The sequence below is a fragment of the Anser cygnoides genome, chromosome 16 (assembly GCF_040182565.1).
Source record: "Anser cygnoides isolate HZ-2024a breed goose chromosome 16, Taihu_goose_T2T_genome, whole genome shotgun sequence".
Taxonomy (NCBI): Eukaryota; Metazoa; Chordata; class Aves; order Anseriformes; family Anatidae; genus Anser; species Anser cygnoides.
Window position 1 is genome coordinate 11,125,579 of NC_089888.1, and position 13,958 is coordinate 11,139,536.

Consider the following 13,958-nt stretch of genomic DNA (forward strand, 5'->3'; position numbering starts at 1 on the left):
TGTCTGGTTTTCTCCTTCAAGAAAACATGAATAGAGAAAAATTCGATATTATCTTTTCAGCAAAATATTCAACTATTGGTTTTGAAGTGCTATAGATATTTACAGTAAGATGGAACTTCTTTTACCCACACAATAAAGATTTCAAAATCCGCGAGGGGAAGGAGGAGGAGACAGGTTTTCAATTTTTCAGTTTCGTGGTGGAAAAAATGACTTACACTGAATTTTAAAAATAAAAATCATTTTATCTTCTCCGCCACATGCTCTTGCATCCCCTTCCCATCCTGATGCCTCCCGGGCTGCTGTGCACCAGGCGCTCACACCTGCAGTTTTGCACCTATTTCCCCCCAGTGACACTCCTGCCAGTGGTTTTGGCTGTGATGTTCTCCCTGAGCTCCTGGCCAAGCCTTTCTCTCCACCTGAGCCCACCTGGCATGCCCCATCTTGGCAGCCCAAAATAGCTCTGTTGCAGGTGTGTGAAGGGTACGGCGCCAAGAGTAATTTGGGGAGCTGTGTGTCACCTCACACAGAGCAAAATGAATAGCTAAATGGATGTGTTGAAGGTTAACTATCAGCCTAATCAGCATCTGTCTGGGAATTGACAGGGTTGCCTCCCTGGGAAGGGAGGAGGGGAGGAACATGCAAGGACAGTTATTATTTACTAGCTTTTATTTCTTAAGGAGTACTTAAACACTCAGCCAGCCTTTGCTGACACCACTTGGCAAAGGCAAGCACCTAAGACCGGAGGGTTCAGGCATGAAAGATGGGAATTATTTTGAACTATATCCTACAAGTGATCTGTGTTGCCTGGCACTTTCTTCTGTATCCCTTACTTAAAACTTTCCAAAGCCGGCGTGGCTGCGAGCAGTCGGGACATCCAGCAGCACCATGCCCACGGAGTGCAGCATGCCTGACGGAGGGGCAGCAGGAGCCGCAGCTGGGCAGAAGGACAGACACCCCCAGTACGGCAGTCCTGTGCACCAGTGGCCCCAGTGCAGCTCCTTCTGCCCATTTCCTCTGCTGCTGCATTATTTCTAGGGGCCACATCACGCTACCATGTTTGGTTTCCCTGAAGGAATCTTATCAGTTATTGATTGATCAAAAATCATAACAGTGTGAATACCCTGGAGGAGCATGTCTGGAGGAAGAAAGTGATTGATAATTTCTTCTCTTGGTTTGCACCCAGCCAGTCAGCTGGCCACTCTGCACTGTTTCCTTTAGACGTCCTTGAACCTTCCTCACAGGGCCTTCAGTTCCACTTATATCTAGAGAAGCATATATTTCATACCCACATCTTTGACAGCAAATGCTGCCTTACAGTTGTAGGAAGGAGGCAGAGGATGATGACGAAGGATGAGCTGTAAGGTCTGGAGATGGAACCGATTAGAAAATTCAGGTTTGCAAGACAGGAGAAAATTCTGACATCTAATGTTGCGCCGCCTGGCAGCTGCTGACTTTTTCATAGCATTTGTCTGCAAGGTAGAAATTACCATCTTCTGTGGCTCAGCACCTGGCGTGGTCCAGACACAACACAGTCTGAGATCTCTAAGGAATAATAATGAAATAGCATTAATATCAAGTACTTTTTACTACAGCTTTGCAGATGGCTCTGAGCACTTTTCACTGGTCTTGCGGACACTCCAGGTAATCCCCAATTACACCAAGAATGTGGCCTGTGAAATCAGACTGAAGTAGGGGGAGCTTTATGGTGATAGCAGCATTTTTTTAGACATGAAGCTGAAGCAGCCTAGTCATCAGGGCAACCACACGTGCTTTAAATGTCTTCATCCAGGTGTTCATCATAATAAACCAAAGCTGCTGGAACTGGGCTGGAGTCATATGCAGTCCCAGCTGAGACAGATGTCATTAAGCTGCTGGGCCTCCCCAGAGACAGCATCACAGTGACAGCTGGGAAATGGTTAATGACTAATTATAATTTTTAACACTCTGTGGCTAAAATTGGAGTGAGGGGGGTGGGCTCATGGGCCTGTGCAAGGCATGAGGACAAGCAGCAGTGAAGGAAAGCTGGTGGGATACGGAGCAGAAAGGTGGAGGCTGGGGGAGTTCCCAAGATATTGTCCCCTGGGAAGGTGTTACCCACAGCTGGAAAGCATTTGGCTATGTTTGCTGTGCACACACTGCATGAAATAGCAGAGTGGTATTGCAGAGCAGAAATAAAGAGCATCTGAAAACCGAACTGGCACCCTGAGGACTATGCTGGGCCAAAAACAATGTTCATTTCTGCATAAACAGCACTGAAAAGGTAAGGATGATAGCACTTATCTGTAACTAAGATTAAAGCACATGATGATGTGCTGCAATTGTTGCACAAATAAGCATTAGAAACTCAGGATTAAAGAGTTTAAAGTATGGAAAATCTAAAAACGTGTCACATCCAGATTATTAAGGACCCATAATGCTCCCTTGGATGGGAGACACCATTTTGATTGAATCATGGGGATGTTTGCTCTTACAGATTGAACTAAGTGGGTTTTAAAGAAGTAGTAGTTAATTTTATTTCTGTCTTTACACTTCACTAGTTTACTCTCTTCTTTAGTGGTAGGTGGACAGGGATATGACTGCTGTGAATGCAATGAAGGAGAAACCCACATGTTTGGTCTTCATTCCTGGTCTTGAGTTTCTTGGCTTTCCATTAGTAGCCTGGGGGACACTTACAGCAGCTCAGAAATCATTTTTACCTTAAAATGATCCTGTTCAAAATTAGCACAGTTGTAACTAACTTTGAAAGGATCAAAATGTAAGTACAGTGCAAGAAACAAAGCTAGTGTGTACCTATAAGAACACGATACTATGCTGTTATTAAATTTTCTTAAATTAAATTCGCCTTTTTTTAAAAAAAAAAAAACTTCTTGACTGCTCTCTATCCATTTTACTCTGCTGTGGAATAATAGAGAAAAGCTAGAGCAAACAAACCAGCTATTGTACGTAAACACACAAACACACATTTCCCTGTTGAGTTTTTCCTGTTGAATAGCTTTGGTCCACTGGGTAGTTCCCTAAGATGTATTTGTTTTCTCATTCTTTACTATTGGTTTTCATAACTGATGTTTCATCAGTTGGCAGAAGCTTTACAGAGAAAATACAACAACCAAATGTCCTCTTGCAAAACCCTGGGGTCAGCCCTGGGCAAGATCTCATTCCCCCTCCCCAGCTCACTGCTCCCCAGGGCTCCTGGTAACAGATAAAGCTTATCACTGATCCGCTTTGCTGGATGCTGATCGTTCTAGGGATAAAGAATAATGCTGAAAAATATTATAATGTTAGCAACAAAGGGGAGAAAGTAGGTATACAGTAGTGGTGAGGTTTTTCGTGAAGGACAATTGAGGAAGCACCACTGAGAGGCTGTTACTGAGTTTCCTCAGGTCCCCAGCTGGGTTAGCACAGGATGCTGAATGCATATTAAGGAATTAGCAGATGGACTTATAAATTCTCAGAAAGTGCAGCTGTGTTACCAGGAGGTGAGGGTTAACTTGGGAGAGGACATCCTTATCCTCTGCAGAATGAACTCATCCTTGATTGTGGAGCAGAGGAGCACTTCTGCATGTGGCAGGAGGGGATGTGTGGCGGAGAGAGAAGCGAGGAAGCAGGACCGAGCTCCTGGGAAGGTGAGGTGAAGTCTGGGCTCTCTCTGTTCAAGTGCAGCATGGAGCAGGATGCTTGCAACTTTCCTTTGTGAGAGAGCAGAAGCTGTGGAGTGCTGGGGTGGAAAACAGCTCTAAAGCACATAACGGGAGTGGTTGTCTGCATGTCTGTAGTTGTTTGGTTTGGTTTTGTGCATTTTGTGGATGCCCCATCCTTGGAGGTGTTCAAGACCAGGTTGGACGTGGCCCTGGGCAGTCTGATCTAGTGGGTGGTGTGCCTGCCACCCACTGTCTGGTTGGATGAGTGGGTCTAGAGTAGATGTTCCCAAGCCGCAGATCACCAGAGGTCTGTGAGGTTGTCCTGCAGGATGAGGAAACAATCAATTTATTCTTTTTTCTTCTGTGAATGCGTGAGGATGCAGAGGTACATGGTGTCTGCAAATAACCCTGAGGGCTGCCTGTGGCTGCCCTCCCCTCCTGTTGTCTGCCCTGCTCCAAGGGTCCTGTTGGGTCCCCTCCCTTCCCTTCTGCACACACCATTTCCCTCCTCGTCCCTGTAGCTGCACAACCTGTCACAACACCCAGCCTTGGCTCGGGGACCTCTGAGCCAAAGGAACCCACCTGCCAATGGCACACTCCTGCCTGCTGGAGCGCGGTGTAACTGGGACACTTGTTGTTTATCTGCCTGACTAGAAGCCAAATGTCAAGGATTTCCCATCTGATCCAAGTTCATGGGAAGGTTTTGAGGTGGGAAAGGAATGTACAAGGATTGACAACACATCCCCTCCACACACACACACACACTTTGGCCATCCGTACTCGCTATCCCACACCTCCATGTGCTGCTGCTGATCTACCAGGGAAATGCATCGAGCAGTAGCACCTTCCCAGGGCCTATGGGCAGGGTGGGTCAAAGAAACCTTCTGTAATCCTCCCACCTCCTATTGCTCTCACTTTTCTTTCTTTTCCCTCTCTCCTGACCCCTTCCTCGTGAGTGGGTCACGGCTGCAGCCTGCTGTGCTTCAGCAGCTAGTCCAGCAGCTTGTTTGGGTCAGCTGCATGCTCCGCTCGGTTCCTGCACGTGGGCAGCTCACAGTAACTTGGTATTGCAGTCGTGACCCATCTCTGACTCTGAATTCTAGGAAGCAAACTTTGCCCAATAAACAGAATCAATAAGCTTCCCTGTGCATGTCTTGCTGCTGTTAACAAAACCATCACATAGGCTGTTCTTCAAATATCTTCTCAGATATTGTTCTTAAAATGTCAGCTGCAAAATGTTTGATGAAATGAGCACAAAGAGGCCTTTTGTGGAGCTACTAGCTGGTGCCTTTTACCTCTCCAGGTTGGCTGGAGATGCTGTACGCCTCTCTGCTTTGCCCAGAGCTCCTGGGAGACCTTGGGGGGAGCAATGCACATGGCTTGGAGGTAAGCAGGCTGCTGCTGCATTAGAAATTCATAAGCAGAGGAAGAACAAGGAATATGGCCAGTGAGAGGAGAGGTTATGGGGTACTTGGCACCTGGTGCAGGAAAATAAGGGTCTGGGCAGAGCGTGGAGGGGCGGGCTGGGCAGCAGTCTGTCTTGCACCTCTACATGCCAACATATTCAGAATTGAGTGAGTGTGCTCAGTGTGTCTGCCTCCAGAAAAATGAAAGCTTCAGCTTCTCAAAAGCAGGTTTTCTGTAGATGAAAAACTTTGATAATGCTCAGATTGAAAAAGTATCTTAGCATAAGAATAATTCCAGAGGAGAAACCAAGGGCTAGTTCACATTGCGTGCTGCGGTAAAAAAAAGACTGATAGAGGATGTCACCAAAAAAAATCAAAAAAGGGGAAATACTTCTAAAAAGCCAATAGTTTTTCATAAAAACTTTCCTGTTCTCCTATAGGTCATTATTCAGCCAAAGGATTCTTTTTCTTGTCTTAGTCTTGAAAAATGTTAAGCAGTGCATCCCAAGGCTGTGCTGGGGAGGCTGGAAGGGAAGGGGAGTGTTTGCTGATGGGGCTCACAGCCACCATAGCTTTTCACCAGGATGACTTTCTGGTTATTTCTTGCTCTCAGTCCTCACCTTTGAATTCAGTTCTGCCTCTGAATTTCTCAGTGCTACTCCCAGCAGCAGTAGGTGCTCCGGCTCCTGCAGCATTTCACCTTGGTGGAAGACTTTGCCTGACTTTTTTTTTCTTTTTTTTTTTTTTTTTCAAACATGGATTCATGCTCCAGTAGGTCAGGTCTGGGTGATGAGGTGAACAAAAGGGGCCCAGACATCCAGAACAGCCACTGGAAATATCAGAGAAGTCAGCCTGTGCCAGGTATGCACCTTCCTGCACCTAAAAGGACCTGTAAGAAAAAGCACTTTCAAAAAAAAAAAGTGGTGTCATCTGCTCCTTACTGCCTGCAGATAGGACCACAGGACTGCTTCCTGTTTTGTGCTGCATTTGCTGTCTCCATTTATTGCCCTCATAACTGTTGTCACGCTTCAGAGTTGAACTGTCTTCTTGCCAGGCCTCTGAAAAATGGGCTTTTGCACAGTGCCTCTATGTTTACAATACAATGTTTACCTCTAACCTGAGCCAAGCGTGGTGCTCTTTTAAGTCTGGCCATCTAGAGAGACCTTCAGTGAAGAGAGGAATCATCTCACTATAGAAACTGTGGTTGGAAATGAAGTTGTTTTTCTAATAGGCCAAATATATACATCAAAATATGGCAGAAAAGACCCAACAACTGCAGTGTAAAGGGACTTGGCAGGATCTATTGACTCAGTTGTTTGCCACCTGATTTATTGCCAGCGTGGGTTTGACTGCTAGAATGAAAGACCTGTAGCCAAAGCTCTGCTGCTGAATCCTACAGTCTCAGACACGAGGGGAAGAGCACGGCAGGCTCCTGCCCTGCCTGCTGCCACACACACAGGTGGCCTGGGGACAGAGGAAGGGAAGGAGCAGCCCCCAAGGAAATCCTGGCTTTGCAACCTCCAGGTTCATTTCCTCTGGGCTTCCTTGAGATGACCGTTGGACAGGGTGACTGGAAGATCCTTCAGTGTTAGTAGCCTTTTGTAAGGTAGAAAACAGACACAGTGTAAAGAAAGGACCCGACCAAAGAGCTCTCTGTGAACACTTATTTACACAAGCACATGAACGTGCACATATATTTGTTGAAAACTTTGCAATGTCACGCACACAATTTGTCAACTATTTTCACCTGAAAATGTCATTGTGATTGCAGGGACGACTGTTTTCTTCCCCGGCACACTGCACCTCCGTGCTTTCCATGTGGAGATCAGGCTGTCCCTCTGCCACCAGCCTGCCCAAGGCCGATGCCGATGCCTCAGCAGCAGACTTCCCATCCAGCCATCCTGCAGTCCCAACGGGCTCCGTGAAGGTGAACTGCTGCCCTCACCTTCCCAGCCTGTCCCTCCTGAGGAGCTGAGCCCACCCATGGCAGCACGTCAGCAGTGTCAGAGACCCCAGCGTGTCCCCCCGATCCCAATGCGGCCACGGCTCTGCAGCTGTGCAGACCCCAGACCCCTCCTGACTGGGCTAGACTGGGAAGGAAGGAGCAAGGCTGCTTCTGCAAGGCGTGAGGTTCAATAGTCAAAGCCCCTTCCACCAGCTAGCTGTTACTTAGCTCAGGTCTCGGCTGTCACTCAGCGTGTCCATGCAGCATGCTTCACAGCTGGCATCCCTGGGGGAAGAGCCGTTCTCTGCCACAGAACCAGCTCTTCCCCTTGTCCTTCCTTACCCCTGATGGCTCCTGGACCCCGCCGGTCTTTGCTCTTCTTGTGCTGAGTGACAGTCTTTACTCCAGCTTTACACTAGCAGAAGGAAGCAGGGACAATTTTCCAGCTCTCTCAGGTACGAAGCTTCTGTCAAAGTCTACCATTTCTAATTGCTTTTCCTTCTGGATAGCCACGTTTCTCCTGACACCTGCATCTTCATGCAAATACGGTCTGAGAAGACCGGGATCAGCCTTCTTACTTCTGTCACGTGTTCAGCAGACCCTTGCTCACCAGCATCAGCTCCTTCCTCTCAGCTAGTTAGTGTCTTGTGTGTCTTCAGAATTAATGACTAGACAAACGTGTCCCGAGCACGATAGGTACTGACTTATTCCTGGCATTTTGCAAGGATTTGGTGACACATCAATACAAGCAGAGAAAGCAAGATCTCCCTCCTTTCAGACAGGGTAAGACACATTCAGCACGCTTAATTTTGGGGAATTCTGTCACTGATCTTTCTAGTAGTACTCCTGAGTTTCCTGAGAGATGTCTTATAGATTGTGTGTATGAAAAGGAGGATCTCTGGATCTGGTGGGAGCCACAGTCCACAGCTTGACTGCTTGAGACAGCTGGCCTGGATGACCCTGGTGGCTCTTTCTGGAGCTGTCGTTCTCTGTATCTGTTCGTTTAGTCTTTTATATTTTTGGATCTTCTCTTTATTTACCTTATTCAAAACTAAAAGGATTGACAAGCAGGGCCTTGTGGTGGAAAAGCTTAAGTCAATCTAACTGTGATGGCAGAGATGCCTCTGTCAAGTAAACACGAATGCCAGAGAACATTGTCTTTCTTCCTGACATTACTTATTTGGACTAAGCCAAGAATATCCATGAGCCATGTACATGTTTCATAGTGGTGTTTCCTTTATATTGATCAGTTAATTTTAGAAATTGCTGTGACAATGCTGACATGTTTGATGGGCTGAGCAAAATGAGATGGTTTGAGGTCTCACTTTATCGAAGACCTCAAACTTTGTGACAGGCATGTGAAAAATTAGAAAAAAAATATCCACAAAACCCATTCAAGTTGATCTTTGGGTTAAAGGTTTACTTCATGCCTGAGCATAGGATGATGGTTTCCACTCACTGGTACTCTCTGCCAGTGCCTATTTGTTTTCCTACTAAGTAAAGCTGAGGAACTTTCTAGAGAATAAAGGATAGGATAGAGTGTGAATTTAGGGTGTAAGTACCTATGAGCTTTAGAAAAGAAAGGCTGGAAAACTAGATTAATCCTCAAGCAGGCTCAACCTCAAGTTTGAGCCTCTAAGTGAAACAGCAGGATGCACATCAAATTGCAGGGCTGCGTTACCATGCTACAGTGGTGGCACTGCTTGATTTCATTTTAATGGAGCTGAACGAAACGGGAAATGTTTCTCTTAAGAAATCCTCAGTAGCTATATTTTGGGGAGACTGAGTGATTTGAATCCATTTTGTTTGATCAGAACTTCCTCTTGCTGCTTCCCGTCTCTAATGTGCTTAGAATCAATTTCCTATAGAGTGAAGTGCATGTGGATACAGAAGTCTGTATTTGGCAAGTTTGTCTGCAGTATTCGACCTAGATTTTTCCAGAGACTTAGCTATACACATGCATGTACAAAATCCAAATTCAGCCAAGTGCCTAGTTTGCATGAATGGTTATGCTGGTAAATCAGATAACCAGTAATGCAAATGGACAGCTACTTCTTTTGCACACACTTCCTGATCAGTCCATGGCAGTACAGAAAGTATACTTGCAAATTGGACATGCAGTTGAACGTGTTTTTTTCTATTTTTTTTTCCAGAACTAAATTCTTTTGGAAAATATTAGCCCTGCACACTAATTTGTCAGAGATCAGAATCTAAATTGATCCCAGGAAATATGCACACAGCCAAAAACAGAAAAATGGTTGTAGATACATACATATGCATATATTTCTATTTTGCATGTACAGTTAACTCTAAATGCATACATATTTCAGAACAGTATCTCAGATGCTATCTTTTCAATTAGGCTGGTGGCCTTATGGAACATTTTCAGTTGCAATAAAGTGCTAGGTAGGGGAAAAAGAAAAGTTGTAGCTAGGGAATATATATATATAAAAATAATATATATATATATATATATAAATTTTAAAGCCTTGTAGGGGTCTTCAGGCAGAAGTCTGTGCCCCTAGGAGTCACCTGCATAGAGAGAGATCCCCAGTGTGCAAACTTTACAAGAGCTGACATGAATGTGTGTCTAAGTTAGAGAGATGTCAGTCTGGCTTTCAAGCACTGTCACAGCTGCTAAGTTACAGGCTGGACAGACTGCGGCTTTGTTCCAGATGACTGAACTGAACTGCAGATCCCAGTGTGTTAACCATTAGTGGGCTCTGTCCGGACAACCCAAAGACATCACCAAGAAATTGAGTGGCAATCTATTTAATCTGACAGAGAACAAGGAGAACATCTTTATGGTAAGCACTTATTCAAATGGCTCCAATTCTAAAGATTTAAAGGTTTTTGTTGGCAGACGCTGTCACAGACAACACATTATCCCTGACTCTTCTTACAACGGGGAAAGTACTGCAGGCACGAATGCTGCACTGCTATCAATGAGCATTGTTGACTTTATCATACTCTGGACCTTTCCAAAGCTTTGGAGAATCATTTTCTTACTGTCAAATGAGTTCTGTTTCCAGTGGCTGAGCCAACCTCAATTACTCTAGAATAATTGGAGCAGCAAAAAAAACTGTGTTTCTGGTGTTCTGATCAAGATCAGGATGCTGAGACTACCCAAGCTCCTTGGCTGCCAGAGGTACATTTCAGCCCTATTCTTCTTGTGCCTCTTCTCATCCCTGCTGACTCCTGCGCATCATGAAAACACACACCTTGATGCTCTTGGACAACACATAGTACTTGGTCATCTTCTAAGAAATGGGTGGGAGCTGTGAAGAGACCACTCTTTACATGTATTCTTTCCCTAGCACCAAAGGGGAAAATGTGATCTGAGGCTGGGTATTACAAGGAGCAGGTTTGTGACCCTTTGATATCCAGAGTGGGGCTTGCTTGGTTGTTTGGGGAGGATGGTTCTTGGAGGAACCACTTCACCTGGTCTCATGCCACCTTCCACTTGAATTCCACACCTGGCTGCTGACATGGGCGCCTTCACACTCTGCTCAGACTTAAAACATTCATTAAAAGCATGACTTGTTATTCTCATGAAACAGTAGAAATTAAATCCATCAGAAGTTCAAATTAGGGCTGTTTGTACTTGGCATGACAGGCCTCAGATATGGGTCTGCTATTGTTATGTCACACCTTATACAAATAAGCGATAGAATAACAGTTCCTGCCCCAGCAAACAAGAAGATGCTACAGAGAGATGAGCAGAAATACGAGATAGAACTTCTGACAGCAAAGTGCTGCAGTAGGAGGTTATTTTAGAACTTGCTGCCTCAAGGGAGTTTGGACTTTCTTGCCTTGCAGTCAGCTAAAGATGTTGATGCCAATTTAGTAAGAATTAAACATATTTTCTCAACTTCAGGCATTTCTCTTAAGTTGCCGTAAGATTCCTTTTTTCCCTTCAACTTTCTCTGGGCTCATGGCTTTTGATACAGCATAAAAACAGAAGGTTCAAATCAAACTTACAAACATAGCTGTCAGTCAGCTCCCCTTGGCAAAAGCTGTATTAATTTATACTGAAATGTCTCAGCTAGTGATCAAAATTTTTCCTGCATTGCCATGGCAATGCAAGGGGAACTGAATTCCAGTAAGATGAAATACCTCATCTTATACCAGTCATTATCATTGACACTGTAAAAACATACAGCACTGACAACAATTAAGTGTGTAGCAGTGCAGAGCAGTGTACCTGCCTCTCCTGAAGAGCACAGGAAATTTATTCCCATCTCACATCCGACAATGGATTGCTTCTCTTTGTGATAGTTGGTGACTTGTAGAATCCTCAGCTCTTGGAGCTGCTTTTTTTTTTTTCCCCCATGCATCTTACCTTTTCTGAGCAAAAACCTGTTTGTGGCAGTGGTGGTTGCAGAGTAAATGCAGCAAGGGTACATGCAGAAAGAGTATTCATTCCTTGTCTCCTATGTTCCCTCTTTCCTTCGCGTTGTCCGAGGGAACTCCATGCCTCTTTACATGCTCTTGTTGCTACTCATTCCTTTTCCAGAATCTCTGAATTCCTGCTGGGCTCCTTGGTTAGCTGTGGGCTGGGCAGGAGGCAGTGAGTGCTGCTTGGTGGCCACACAGCATGCTTTGGAGGCAAGTATTTTTCCAGGCTGTGCTCTTTCTAGGTCTCTTTTGAAAACTCATAACAGAAGTATTCAAATAGAAAAACACTAAGAATAAATGTTTTTGTTGTTGTTTTGTTTTTCCCTAGCAACCCCCAAAATTTGGAACCATTTTTTTCCAGTGTTTGTTTTTCATAGAATCATAAAATGGCTTGGGTTGGAAAGGACCTTAAAGCCCATCCAGTTCCAACCCCCTGCCATGGGCAGGGATGCCTCCCACCACCCCAGGCTGCCCTCAACCCCATCCAACCTGGCCTGGAACACCCCCAGCGATGGGGCACCCACAGCTTCTCTGGGCAACCTGTGCCACTGCCTCACCACCTCACCACCAAGCTCTGAATGAAGAATTTCCTTCTAACCTCTAATCTAAATTGCCCCTCTTTCATTTTAAAACCATTCTCCCTCATCCTGTTATTATCTGACTGAGCAAAAAGTCACTCTCCATTGTTTTTTTAGGCCTCCTTCAAGTACTGAAAGGCTGCAATGAGGTCCCCCCGGAGCCTTCTCCTCTCCAGGCTGAACAGCCCCAGCTCTCTCAGCCTTCCCTCACAGGAGAAGATGCCCAGAGGGCTGGAGCACCTCACAGCCTCCTCTGGACCCCTCCAACAGCCCCACATCCTCCTGGTGCTGGGGGCCCAGAGCTGGACGCAGGGCTCCAGGTTGGGTCTCAGGAGGGCAGAGCAGAGGGGCACGATCCCCTCCCTCCCCTGCTGCCCACCCCTCTGCTGCTGCAGCCCAGGACGCAGTTGCCCTTCTGGGCTGCAGGTGCACACTGCTGGCTCATGTTGAGCTTTTCATCCACCAGAACCCCCAAGTCCTTCTCTGCAGGGCTACTCTCAATGAGTTATTTTCCCCATCTGTGCTTACGTCTGGGATTGCCTTGGCCCAGGTGCAGCACCCTGCATTTAGACTTATTGAACCTCATTCGGTTCACGTGGGCCCAGTTTTGTACCAAGCTTGTAGGTTTTTGGCAAACCTACAACAAGCTCTAATCCTTTTGCAGGTACTGGCAATCATTAGCAAAGCTTGACACCAGCATTTATATGCACCATTGTAAAGATGGATGGCCTCCAAATACATGTACCATTCAATCTTTTAACTTGTCAAAACAGAGGCCAAGACTCTGGGAACAAAAAAAAAAAGCAAGTCTTGCTCTGCCTTCCTCTAGCAGATGAAGTCCAACTAGAGGGGATGGCACGCTCTCAGCTACAGACTTTGATCACTCTTATTTACAGATGTTTCAGATTTTTCCCCTCTTCCTTAAACCTTAAAGCACTTTTTAAAGAAAATAAACAAAAAACACACCTGCTGCTATTTACACCTCTGTAAGCCCAAACCAGTGTTTCAGACAAGGACAAGTTCTTATGGGAGAACTGACAAGAGATGCAAGAAAGTGAATTTATTTCCCATTGTGGGGTTTCCTAACAACTTGATGCTTCTGTATACAATCTAAGAGTTTGTGGCGTATTTCCTTTAGACATCTGTGTGTATGACTTTCTTATGGCACTCGAAAAAGATATTTCCCATCTGTATTATTTTATTTGGAAGAAAAAAGATGCAATACAGACAAAGATCCTGCCTAATCCTATCTTGTAACTAGATTTGCTTTCAGAGCAAATGACACAGATCAGATGACATAGCATGGAAAAAAAAAAAAAAAAGAGCACAGTGAATTCTAGGGCTATGTTTCCCCAGAAATCAAGGCTTGTGGTGTTTTCAAACCTGTCTCCACTGAATTCCATTAAGACTACTGCATAACCCCTTGTTCCCCTTTATAACTTGCACATTGTTGCTGTTTCAAACCCATCACTCCTAAGAACATCTCTAGGAAGAGCACATAGCACTAATAACAGAAGCTGCACGTGAAGGAAATCCATTGTCAGGAAGATGTTCTGGAATATGCTACAGAGGATAGTATTGCAAAAATGTCACAATATATCCTCCTGATAATACATTTTCTGTGAGCTGTACAAAGACAGAGTCGAGAAAGAGAGGCATTTGTATGGCAGCAGACACCCCAGAACTGTGAGATGAATTTGTGAGTAGCTTTTATGTCAATGGGAAAAAGTTGCTTCCCTCAACTCTTTTTACCCTCCCAACCCCTCTCGGAGCACAGAACAGAGGCTGGAGCAGGCAGAGTAAAAACCACCAGGCACAAGGACAGACCTGCACCGCGGTGCCTTGGTCCCACAGCAAGATTATCTTATGGGCACCTGTCTCCAGTTGTCTGGCCTCCAGCTGCCATCCCCCACCCCACTGTTTTCACATCTGTCTGGCACTTACCATGAAACAGCCCTTGTAAGAACATACAGATGAGGAAAGGAGTAAAATT

General features: G+C 45.4%; 1 long non-coding RNA gene across 1 annotated transcript; it reads left to right on the forward strand.

The window, feature by feature from the left end:
* The first annotated feature begins 1,344 nt into the window (after positions 1–1,344).
* LOC106040995 (uncharacterized) lies at positions 1,345–7,281 on the forward strand. The gene is made up of 4 exons (XR_001210221.3): positions 1,345–2,260; positions 4,942–5,024; positions 5,817–5,905; positions 6,816–7,281. It is a non-coding gene; the product is annotated as an uncharacterized lncRNA (long non-coding RNA).
* Positions 7,282–13,958: the final 6,677 nt, after the last annotated feature.